The 13,091-nt window shown below is 41.9% G+C and overlaps 1 protein-coding gene across 4 annotated transcripts in view; it reads right to left on the bottom strand.

The window, feature by feature from the left end:
* PAK1 (p21 (RAC1) activated kinase 1) overlaps nt 1-13,091 on the bottom strand; it is a 148,690-nt gene that overhangs the window by 75,071 nt on the left and 60,528 nt on the right. For 2 of the 4 annotated variants that reach the window (XM_059411525.1, XM_059411506.1), the window contains exon 1: nt 9,667-9,865. The exons of the other annotated variants lie outside the window; for them this stretch is intronic. The gene's annotated coding sequence lies outside the window, so the exon portion shown is untranslated. Of the gene's footprint in view, nt 1-9,666; nt 9,866-13,091 lie in introns of those variants that run through there. 4 annotated transcript variants of the gene reach the window in all.

Here is a 13,091-nt window from a genome sequence, read left to right on the forward strand (position 1 = left end):
TTTGTCAGTCAACAACTCAAAGCAGCTGACACTGGCACGACCAACACTCCACCCAGAACTGGGGAGTACTGCATGCCCTTGACACCTGGTTATGAGAATCTGATCTTTAATTAAATTGTGCCAAGAGGTTTTCTTTGGCAGGAGCTCGGAATGCTGCAGTCTTGAATTCGCTGAGGGATGTCCTTCTGACACGTCCAGGGCACTCCCGCTATGCAGCCTCCAGCCACTTGCTCTGGTTTAGCAACAAGAAAGCAACTGCTGAGGTAGCAGGGAGGAAAACTGGAGGCGGTTTCTGGGTTGCTGGAAAAGCTACTTTAATTTCTGACACTGCTTCCACAGGTAAAATACAAATAAGACTGTACTTTATAGAGTTACAAGAATTTATTTTTTAATATTTTATTTGAGAGAGAGAAAAAGAAAAGAGAGAGAGCGCGCATGAGTGGGAGGAGGGAGAAGGAGAGGCAGACTCCCTGCTGAGCATGGGGGTGGATCTAAGGACCCCCGGATCATGCTCTGAGCTGAAGGCAGATGCTTAATCAACTGAGTCACCGAGGCACCCTGATTACTAGAATTTAAAAGCATAGATATATAAATATATAGATATATAGAGAGATATATATAGATATACATGGAACATATATATGCACCTAGCATGTTGCCTGGCACAAAATAGATGTCCAATAAATATCTGTTCTTATCCCCCACTCATCTTTCCAGTTTTATCTCTACTATTCCTTAAACTTAGTCATTCCAGCTCAATATGCTTTCATACCCCTGCCTTTGCCCACACAGTTCTCCCCACCTAAGATGTCCCAACTTGTCTGCCAAGCAAACTCCTCCTCATTCTTCAAGACCCACTTTGATTCACTTTCTCTATGCAATCTTCACAGAACCCCCTCTAATTCTGTCTTTTCCCCAACATTTTAATTTAATTATACATACTTCTATGCAGCAGTTTCTATATTTCTGGTCAGACCCACCAGACCACAAACAAGACAAGGGACAAAACGGAGTCTGTCATCAAGTCCCACCCAGCACAGACCTGGCACACACTAGGTACCTTGCAAAGGCTCACTGACTAAGGCAGCCTGGTTTACAGAAAAACAAAACAAAACAAAACAACAACAACAACAACAACAAAAAAAAACCCAGAAGCTAGAAGGATCCTGAAAAACCAGCCAATCTCAAATCTTTATTTTATAGCTGGTAACCTGAAACCCACAGGGGTATGAAATTTACCTAAGATCACTCAGTGAAATAGTGAGGCCATGAAGAGACACCGATTATTCTGATTCTCTTAAAAACACTCTTTCTACACTAATTATAATTTGAGACAAAATGAACAAAGGTCTGTATCTGGAATTAGAAAGCGTGGGAGCCAGAGAAGTGAAATGGAAAAGGCAGAGAGATTTGGGGTCCAAGACTTAAGCTATCCCTGTACCTTCACCCCCCTCTCCCCTGCCCCAATAATACCTACACATCTTCCTTACTTCTACCACCCTTGCAGAAAGCCACTAGAGTTACTTGCAGAACCAGTACCAGTACCAAGGTACTGGGAAATTCCTGACCTGCAGCCCCAATTAAGCTATTCCTAACAGTTAAGGGGAAAATTTAAATCTATTTTACCAAACCATTAGACTTCCCAATAGATGCCCTGGAGTGAGAAAATCATCACTAAAATGTGGGGCCCATACAATCCGAGAGCTGGAAGGAACTTATAAGGCCATCTGGTTCAACCACCCAAGAAACACTGGAATCTACTCAGTTGTCTCCTGAATGGATTGACCTTCTAGTCAATCTCTGCCCAAACATTTCCTGTGATTTCCCACACGCCTTATCCTTGCTGCCCGGTACCCCATTCCTAGTCACCTCACTCAAAGACTTTAGTTCCTAGATTAGTCTTCTTCTGTACCTCCCCAGTTATCATTCTAGATGGCCTCTACACCCTGCCAACAATGATGACTGTTCCAACACACTGGCCATTTCAACTGTTGCCCTTTAGTCCAAATTGGCCAATACTCCCATAATCACACCCTGAACCTTATCACCAAAATGTGTATTAACTCCAGTACCTGGAATGAATCCTATATACTCCAATACAACCTTCTATCCATGCCGCTCACTTGCTCAAGAACTTCTACTATAATTCCTATACTTTATTTTGAGCTCAAACCCACTATCCATTAGTACCTCCTATCTTCACCTCTCTTTTTCCTTAACTATAGCCCGTCAAAATCATTCAAACATCACGAGCCATCAATCCTCTAAAACCCAACAACAAAAAACCAAACGACTCAATTCAAAAATGGGCAAAGGACTTGAAGAGATACTTCTTCAGAGAAGTATGAATGGCCAATAAGCACATAAAAAGAAGTTCTAATGTGCTTATAATTACTAATCACATATGCTTATAATCACTAATCATTAGGGAAATTCAAGTCAAAACTACAATGAGATAACACCCTGCACCATTAGAATGGCAACTATCTAAAAAAGAGAAACCAAAAAGTGTTGGTGAGGATGTGGAGAAATTGGAACCCTGCACATTGCTGGTGGGAATGTAAGTTGGTACAGCCACTGTGGGAAACATTATAGCAGTTTGTCAAAAAGTTAAAAATAGAATTACCATTAAATGAAGCAATTCCACTTCTGGATACATATACACAAAAATATTCAAAACAGGGTCTCAAATATATATTTGCACACTGATACCCATAATAGCATTATTCACAACAGCTAAAATGTGGAAGCGATAGAAGTATTCTTTAACAGATGAATAGATCAGCAAAATATAATATACACATACAATCAAATATTATTCAGAAAAAGACAGAAATTTTGTAATATGCTACAACATGAATGAACCCTGAGAACATTATTCTAAGTGAAATAAACCAATCACAAAAAGACAAATACCATATGATTCCACTAATATGAGGATATGAGGTACTTAGAGTAGTCAAAATCATAAAGACAAAAAGTAAAATGATGGCTGCCAGGGACTAGTAGGAAAGGAGAATAGGGAGCTATTGTTTAGTAGGCACAGAATTTCAGTTTTACAAGATGAACACTTATAAGATGAATGGTGCTAATGGTTGCATACTAATGTTAATAATGTATTTAATGCCACTAACCCACACACTTAAATAGTTAAGATGGTAAGTTTTATGTTATGCATATTTTACCACAATAAAAAAAAAAATATGCTGAAAGTTCCCTATGCTATCACAGTCGTATTACCACAGGAGCCTGTTAATGCTGGGGTAGAGACCAATGAACTAAGACTTAAGATATTAATTACAAGTAATGGTTAACTGATTCTCAGTAAAATGTGTAAGACAATAAGTTTGTAACAGGCTGTCACTGTACATGTATACTTTAAACAAATTTGATCAATCTAAACAAATCTGATAAATAAAAACAATGACAATAACACACACACACACACAAACAAAACAATCAACCACCTTGTCTTCTCTCCCTTTACAAAATGCAACTGGCAAAATCCCAGCTTTGGGATTGAACTCCCACTCTCCCCCAACTGTCTCTGTACTGAAGCAGCTGAATATCCTAAAGAATGTTACCTAATTGACTGCTTTCACTTGAAAATTATGAATACCTTTCTGCAAAAGATTATCTTGCCTCAAATGGGGATTTAATTAGGCTTCCCACTCACCCCTTCACCTTCGCTGATGAACTCACCTTCTGTAAGAAAACAGAAATCCTTGCAGGAGAACTCCATCTTCCCACTCACAGATCCATATGCCTCCCTGCCCCTGTACCACCCATTTACAATGAAGGAGGTATTCCTACTCCCATCAAAAGCCATTCCTTCTTCTCCCTCAACTTGCACTCCCTCTCACCTGGAATGATCTCTTTTAGCTATACTAATCAACCAAACTATCAATCAATCTCTCCCACTCCCTCTCCATCTCTCTTTCTTAATTCTATTCAGTCATTCAATATGTATTTATTGAGCACCTACAATGTACCAGTACTAATCTAGCTGGATAAGACAATGTCCCTGTGTTCGTGGATTTTATGGACTAGTAAGAAAAGCAGACAAAGAAGTAAGCAAATATATAATGTCAAGACCATAATGAAAATAAAGAGTAGTGCATGTGACTGGTTTGGGGGAGGCCAGGGATGGGTGATATATAAGACAAGATGATCAGGACAGGCTTCTTTAAGGAAAAGACACTTAAGACTGAATGAAATGAGACAACTAATCAACGTAACATGTGGAAGCATTTTAAGCAGAGGGAGCAGTAAGTACAAATGTCCAAGATGAGAATATTTTGGGGCATGTAGAGCAGCAAAAAGGACAAGACCAAAGTTTAGTGAACAAGGAGAAACATGGCAGAAAAATTAAATTAGAGGTGCAGCCAGAGGTCAGACTATATAGGACTCTACAGGCCACAGTAATTTGGATCTTTTATCAAGCATGGGAAGACACTGAAGAATTCTGAGTAGTGATCTTATTTATGTTTTAAATGGACCACTCTGGCTACAGAAAACAGACTGCAGGGGAGCAAAGGAAAAATGAAGAGACCATTAAAAAACTATTACATTAATTGAGGTGGGAACTGGTGGTAGCTTGACAGGACTGCAGTAGGTATACTGTAGTACAGCAAAGGTAGATATTTTGAAGGTGGAACCAAATGGCTTATTTAGAGACTGGATGTACAGCGTAAAGGAAAAAAATGAATATGATCTCTAGATTTTTGGCCTGATCTGTAAATACTGAGTGAATATAAACATGCTATAGTGTCTCCTATTCAAAGACACACATACACATATACCCCTTCCTTGACACCAACATATTCCTCAAAACACATTTCTTTGTTTCCCTTCATAGCAAAGCTTTTCAGAAGAATTGTCTATTTACACTACCTCCACTTCCTCCCCTTTGGTTCACTAAGTAACACCCTCTATTTCACCAAAAGTAGTCTTGTCAAGACAACCAACCATCTCCATGTTGCCAAATCAAATGGTTACTATTCTGTCCCCACCTTACCTAATCTCTCTGCAGCATTCACCTGGCTTTCCTTTTACCTTTCTGTGTATTCCTATCTCCTTTGCAGACTCTTCCTAGCTATCCTTGACATGTCCAAGGCTAAGAACCTCCTTTCCTCATACGCTATACTCTTGTCTAGATAATTTCATCCATTCCTATAGCTTTACTTATTATCTATATGTTGACAGTACCCAAGTTTTTACCTTTAGCCCAAAAGTTCTTTCAGACTAATAATCATCTGTTAGACAATTCTGCCTGCATTTCTTCTAAGTACCTAGACCTACAATGAACAAATGAAACTCTTGGTTTTCACAGCATCTATCATGATATATTTTTGCTTATTTATTATACGTCTCCAGCAATAAACAGTAAGCTTCACAAAGAAGCAACTAAGTTCTTTGTGTTTACCAGTCTATACCTAGCAACGAAGGGGGCTCAGCAAAAGGACACATCAAGATTTACTAGACCCTGTCTCTAGCCTCAAAAAGTCACATACTAATGGGACTGATGATCCATAAACCACAATGACAGTATGACACAAGAAGTACAACTGTGAGTGGTGAGAGGAAGAACATGAGTGTTTCATGAATCCCAAAGAGGGGCCTTAATAGCCTAGGAGCCAAGGAAGACTTCCTTTAGAAGATAATTTAAGAGCTTATTTTTGCAAAAATAGCTATTAAGTGCCTACTAGATAAATTTTTATATAATTATTTTTAAGCTTTAAAATAACTCTTCAAAGTAGGTGTAAATATATTCTATTTTATATATGAACTTTAAAAAGATAAAAAACGAAGGACCTAGTAGGTTATGGAAACAAAATCTGAACTGAGGTCAGTATGCTTTTAAATCCCTCCCCCTCCTTCCTTTTCTTATTCCTTTTTTCCCACCCTGTATCACAAGGTGCCACCAAAAATAATATCTTTTATACTTGCCACCTACTATTTGTTTGACCTAAAAGAAATCCCTATATCTTTTGAACTTGGTTTTTAACATGGCGTTCAATTACCAGTCTCTAAATCATCCTTGTTCTAACTCCCTCCTTTTCCTTCATTATTAAGGATTGAGGCTCAGTTTTTAAAAAGTCAGTGAGCAACCCCAGGCATTTCCTTTTTTTTTTTAAGACTTTTTTATTTTATTTTATTTATTTGAGACAGAGCGAGTGAGCAAGAGCAAGGTGGAGAGGCAGACTTCCCACTGAGCTGGGAGTCCAGTGCAGGGCTTGATCCCAGGATCCTGAGATCATGACCTGAGAAGGCAAACACTTAACCAACTGAACCACCCAGGCACCCCCTAGGCATTTCTTCTGAGCATTTTTCACGGCTGAAAATGCATTCGGGAACAACCACAGTAAATCTGTAGAGCACTTCACAGTTTACAAATTAGTTTCACACATTCATTATTTCATTTGATCTTCATCAACCCTATGAGGTGTTAAATCCCTGTTTTACAGAGGCCAGTGAAAGTGAAATGTCTAGCCTAGCTCCATCTGGATTTTAAACATTGAATTTAAGAAAATAGAGGGGTGTGGAAAAGGAGGAAGAGAGTCGATGACTTATAGAGGAAACTCACCCAAGTGACCTAGAGCCAGGAGAAATTAACGGGGACCAAATCAGTTTCCCTTTCAAGGTAATGAGTGTTTGGCCATGGCACAGTGACCCACCACATGGAACTGCTTTTTTTTCATCTCAGTAATACCTTGAGTCCGGACCCACATGTGGACGAAAAATGTAAGAAAACTCTCTGTATACTATATGCATTCACAGGGTCAGAAGAGACCATGGCATAAGAGAACAGATACCACCTTTAGAGAAGACTTGAATTTAGGCACCAGCTCAGCCACTGACTTGCTGATTAAAGTTTCCCCTTGTGTTATCATAGCCCCTTGTGCTTCTATCACACATACATTAACACATGAGCTTACAGATGTCTATACTCCTTGATTCACAACAGAGGGTAGCAACTGAGTCCAGTTTCCATCTTTGTATCCCCAGCACCTGGCACCATAACTAACACAGAACAGGTGATCCAGAGAATGTGTGATGATGACAGATGTCATATTCAAAGCTCTTTGTATACATGTGCATTCCACATTACAATGTATACAGTGAGTGCCAGGAAAATAGCAACCTTGTCTTATCTCTGTCTCCCCTCTCATTCTCCCACTTTGAGAATGCTACTCAAGAAAAGTTAGTTGAATAGAAACAAAACAGTCCAAAAAGCCAGCCTTCAGAGGTAAAGAAATTAACCTATGTGGTCCTCTTTTCCAGACTGTAGTCTTTCCCACCACACCTACCTCTACCCAAATAATACCTATCTTGCCCAGTCCACCCTCTTCTTCAAAAAATCACTGTTCTTCTCCCCCAGGACCCCACCTTCTCTCCCTCTACCCCATCTCTACTATCCCCTCTTCTTTCATAGGCTCACAAGTCACCTCTTTTCCTCCAGGTAAGCAATGCCTCAAAGCTGCCATAGAGCTTTTGTTCTGTCACTTGTCACAAAAGACAGTCTGGGCCTCTGCCCAGCCCCACTGGACACCTTGCTCTTCTCCCACTCTAGTCTTCAAGCTCTCCACTTCTCATCTTGCTTACTCCCTACTGCCTACCGCTGCCTCCTCCCCTCTGCAAAGGAAGAGGGGGTCAAATCCTGGAAGAAAGATTGCTTATTAGCAGGCCCAAAGCAAGACACAGAGGAAGTAAGGAAAGAGACCGGCACTTGGGGAAGACAGAATTTGTAGATGAAAGCTAAACGTAAGGAAGTTAGGGAGGAAACACAGTGTTTGAACCTCACAAACACCACAACAAAGGTCCCTCGAACCTATTAATAATGAGAAAGCTTGACCAACAATTCTATTTCCTATATTTCTTTTTTAAGATTTTATTTGTAAGTAATCTCTACACCTAACACAGGGCTCAAACTTGCAACACCAAGATCACGAGTCCCAAGTTCCACCGACTGAGCCAGCCAGGCAACCCTTAACCAACAATTCTATAAGGAAAAGAGAAGAGGGGCACCGGGGTGGCTCAGTGGGTTAAAGCCTCTGCCTTCGGCTCCGGTCATGATCCCAAGGTCCTGGGATGGAGCCCCCGCATCGGACTGTCTGCTCGGCAGGGAGCCTGCTTCCTCCTCTCTCTCTCTGCCTGCCTCTCAGCCTACTTGTGATCTCTATCTGTCAAATAAATAAATAAAATCTTTAAAAAAAAAAAAAAAAAAAGAGAGAGAAGAAAGCCTAACCAAGAAGAGAAGGACCCAAGAGAGGGAAGGAAAAACTAGCTATGGGGGGAAAGGATAAGAAAGGGAAGTATGAAAAGAGTAGGAAAAAGGAAGAAAGTGGAGGGTGGGAGAAAAGATGGGTAAGGGAAGAAGGAAAAATGAGCAGGAGTAGGAAGTAGAAAGAAAAATGGGGGGGGGGGGCAGAGACAGAATCACAGAAAAACTCAGGGGAGGAAGGAGATCAAAATAATCAAGGTAGGTTAGTATCAGGCCTAACATGTTTCTTGGTCCCAGATGATCAAGGAAAGAATTGTAATAAGACATTACACAGCCCCCAAGGTCTGTCATTAACTAGGCTGAGTAAGGAGGGGGCGCCAATGAAGATAGTCTAGTTTAAAGATTTTATTTATTTATTTGACAGAGAGAGATCACAAGTAGGCAGAGAGGCAGGCAGAGAGAGAAGAAGGGAAGCAGGCTTCCCACTGAGCAGAGAGCCTGATGTGGGGCTCGATCCCAGGACCCTGGGATCATGACTTGAGCCAAAGGCAGAGGCTTTAACCCACTGAGCCACCCAGGCACCCCAAGATAGCCTAGTTTAAAACAGTTTTGCACCCAGGTATCAAATAACTGGCCAGCTCAGAGGAAAACCATTAACATGCCTTGACCTGTTTCTTTCCAACCCCACCTCCCTAGACCCAACCTATCTATACTCAACACCAAAAGAATCAGCATTTTCAACCTCTGCCTTGTCCATTAAGCATCTGGGTCCTCAGCAGACCAGCAAGATGGCATCCAAAAGGCTGGCTGGAGAGGATACAAAGGTCTTCTTCTCAGATTCCCCTGCCTCTCACATTGTTGAGGGGGACATCTCTGCAGCTCATTCTAGGGCTTTAACCAGCTCACCTTTCCAAAACGCAGTTTACAGAAGGTCAAGCTCTTCACTACACAGATAAGGAAACTGAGGTGCACAGACGCTGCCTGAACCATACCTACCCTTCCTTAGGTCTCCAATGTCCTGGTTTACTCCACCTCTTAACAGGTCACTTATAATATAACGCCCCTCCCCAAAACCCAAGAGAAAACACCCCATGGTCCCAGCAGGCCTGCAGCTAAGCCAAACAGAGTGGAAAGCATCACAGTAACCACCAAGCACAACGGTGTTAGCAAAGGAGAACGGTTCCTGAGACACAGCAGTTCACCCCAAAACCAGCTTCTCCTTCACAACCTTCGCTAGCCAGAGCTCTGCTTCCAGGTGCTGGCCTAGGAGGCCAGCTCATCTGAGGGTTCAGCCCTCAGCCCCTTCTCTTGCTTAGGGTCTCTTTAAGGCAAGACCCTAAATCCGCCAGAATGCGAGGCACCACTCCCCGGAAGCCAACGGAGACCCCTCCCCCTCCCCAGCAGCGCCCAGCTAGGCGCGCCCCAGGGTGGGCCAGTATTACCTGGTGGGGGGAGCTGGCCCCGGCATCTCTGGCGACTGTTTTTGTCGCAGAGCCGCACCTCTCCTGCCCAGCTAGCCGCACAACGCGCTGGCTCCACCCGCGCCGCTCTACTCGTCTGGGGCCGGGCTCCCAGCAGCTCAGCCGCCCCAGCTCCCGCTCCCGGTGCAGCACGCTCCCGCCCTCGCAGGACGCAGCAAAGGCGCAGCTTGGGGTTGGCGAAGCTGAAGGGGCGGAGGAAGAAGGGAGGGAAGGAGGTGGGAGGAAACCGCGCTTCTCCTTTCCCAGAAGCTCTGCGGGCGGGGAGACTACTACCTTCCCACCCTCTCAGCTATCCTCCACACCTAGGTTCCAGCAGAAGGTAATTTCTCACGGGGCCAGACTTTCCAGGGCCTGTCAGAGTCCTGGGTGAGCCCCAGAGTCAAGGAAGAGAACCAGACCCCCTCTATGCCTTAGTTTCTGCAGCTGTGTCTGGACTCCGGGGCAATTCTGGTCAAACCCAGGATTTGATCAGATTAGCCTTCTGGTAAAGAGATGTACGCACCCCTCTACCCCACCAACGAAGGTGTCTGATGTCCTAGGGAAGACTCAGGGTGGGCAGTTACATTGCTTCTAGGCAAAGAAAGCTCAGCAGCAGCTACCATTTACTAAGTGCTATTGTGTACCAGGTGCTTTACGAAATGTTATGTCTTTCTCACCACAACCTTATGAAGTAGGCTCTCTACCAAATCACATGTTAAAACTGAGGTCCAGGAAGAATGTGGTTTCATACGATAAGTATTTCTTAAGCACATACTGTGAATTAGGCATTGTAATGAGTCCAGAGCTGAACAACACATTACAGGACATTCACTAACCCAGGCCCAAACCCCCTAAATCCCACTAGTGCCCCCTCAACAATTTAACCAAAAAAACCACCTTCATACATATCCAAATGCTCCCTAAAAAATAATACTGCCCCCATCAACTTCCCCTCTACACCCTGTTATTGAGACATATGACAGGAGTCAGATTATGCAAGGTAACTTCCAGGTCAGAGCCAGGAGTTGGGGTTTTGTTTTAGGTTTTAATAATCAGAAGGCTTTGGAAGATTTTAAGCATAATGACAAGGCCTAATTTACATCTTTAACAGGATCGCTGACTGCTGAATGGAGAATAAAGGGGAGAATGGTGGAAAACGAGAAAACAAATTAGTAGATTCTTACGGAACTCCAGGCACAAGATAATGATTTAGACTAATTATTAGAAGATAAGCTAAAACAAAACAAGCATATTCTAAAGATACAGCTCAGAAGCAGCAGCAGCAGGAACTCAGTGAAAGACAGAATGTAATCTGTGAAGGAGAACAGTGACTTTCCCAAGACCACACAACTGGAAAATGGCCAAGTTGTCCCAACTTTGATCTGACTCCTAAATCTATGCTTTTATTTCTCTCTGCCATGTTAGTCATCTTTATATAAAATTGTCATACCCTGTCCCAGCTGCTAGAGAGAAATTTTTTGGCTTTTATCCATTTCCCCTGCCAGATATCCACACACCTCCATTCTATGTGCCCAAATCATTTAACTGCAGAAGGGTGTAGGGGAAGAACTCCAATGAGGATGGAAAGAACTCTTCTGTTAAGTATGTTTTGCCTTTTCCAGGCCCTGAGTACCCATGCTAGTCCAATTATAAGAAGTCCCAAATTTAGTGGAGGAAGGAGGGAGTTTCTCAAAGACATCCATATTCTAGAGAGACACGGTCAATAACACAGAGTTGGGACCAGCTGCACTATGAGAACTCAGCTTCAAAGTAGTTTTAGGATCTTCTTTTGACCCCACACCCTTCTCTCAACTTATACAGCATGGATGAAAGGCAGAAGCAGTCCTCTGCCTTGGACATTGTTTTTCAAAGTAATCATCAATAATCATAGTGTCTGATCTTAACCAACTTTCCACCCCATGCAGCATCCCCCACCCCTTAGAGATGGTTTTCCACATTCTGCTGAAATACACATAAAGACAGAGAGCTCACTTGGAAATAACACTGTTGGGCAATGCTTCCTAACATTCAGCCAGCCTCTCTGTAAACTTCCATCTGCCTTCTGGAGCGATCAGAAAACGTCCTTCAAGACAAATATTAAAGGCTTTAAGATATATGTTATGGTAATCTATCAAGCACCTGAACTTTTTCCTCTTCTCCAGGATAGATACTCCCAGTTCTATTAGTCACCTGGTCATTCACTAACTACTGAAGCATCTTGTATAAGCTACCAGGGACAGACACATCAGTGAACAAGACCATACCTTCAAGGAGTTTACAGTTTCAGTATGATGATTTTCAACTCTCCCTTTGTATCAAAATTACCTGGGAAACTTTAAAAATATATACTGAAGTTCTAGCACAGATTTTGATCCAGTTGGTCTGAAATATGTCATAGGAAAATATCTTTATGGATGTAACTAAAGCTACATAGATATCCATCTATATAAAGGACTAACATTACCTGACTTCAAGACCTATTATAAAGCTACAGTTAGCAAGGCAGTATGGTATTGGCAAAAGAAAAGACAAATAGGTCATTGAAACAGAATAGAGAGTCTGAAATAGACCTACACAAATATAGTCAACTGATCTTTGACAAAGAGCAAAGTAAATTCAATGAAGAAATAAGAGTCTTTTCAATAAATGGTGCCAGTCGGGGCACCTGGGTGGCTCAGTGTGTTAAAGCCTCTGCCTTTGGCTCAGGTCATGATCCCAGGGTCCTGGGATCGAGCCCCACATCGGGCTCTCTGCTTAGCGGGGAACCTGCTTCCTCCTCTCTCTCTCTGCCTGCCTCTCTGCCTACTTGTGATCTCTGTCTGTCAAATAAATCAATCAATAAATAATATTTAAAAAAATAAATAAATAAATGGTGCCAGAATAACTGCAAAAAAAAAATTGGTCTGGACACAGACTTTTCACTTTACACAAAAATTAACTCAAGATGTATCACAGACATAAATGTAAACTAAAAAACTATAAAATGTATAGAAGCTAAAGTTTGATTATGACTTTTCAGATACAACAGCAAAATCATGACCCATAAAAAAACAAGTTGGTAAACTGAACTTTATTAAAATGTACAACTTCTGTTCTGCAAAAGATACCATTAAAAGAATGAAAAGACAAGTCATAGACTTGAGAAAATATTGGCAAAACACATATCTGATAAAGAACTTGTACCCAAATAACAGATGTTGGCAAGGATGCAGAAAAAGGAGAACCCTCTTACACTGCTGGTGGGAATGCAAACTGGTGAAGCCAGTCTGGAAAATGGTAGGGAGGTTCCTCAAAAAGTTAAAAATAGTATTACCCTCTGTCCCAGCAATTGTACTACTAGATTTTTAACCCAAAGGATTCAAAAATACAGATTTGAAGGGACAGATTCACGCCGATAATAGCAGCAT

The sequence above is a fragment of the Mustela nigripes genome, chromosome 1, assembly GCF_022355385.1.
Source record: "Mustela nigripes isolate SB6536 chromosome 1, MUSNIG.SB6536, whole genome shotgun sequence".
Lineage (NCBI taxonomy): Eukaryota > Metazoa > Chordata > Mammalia > Carnivora > Mustelidae > Mustela > Mustela nigripes.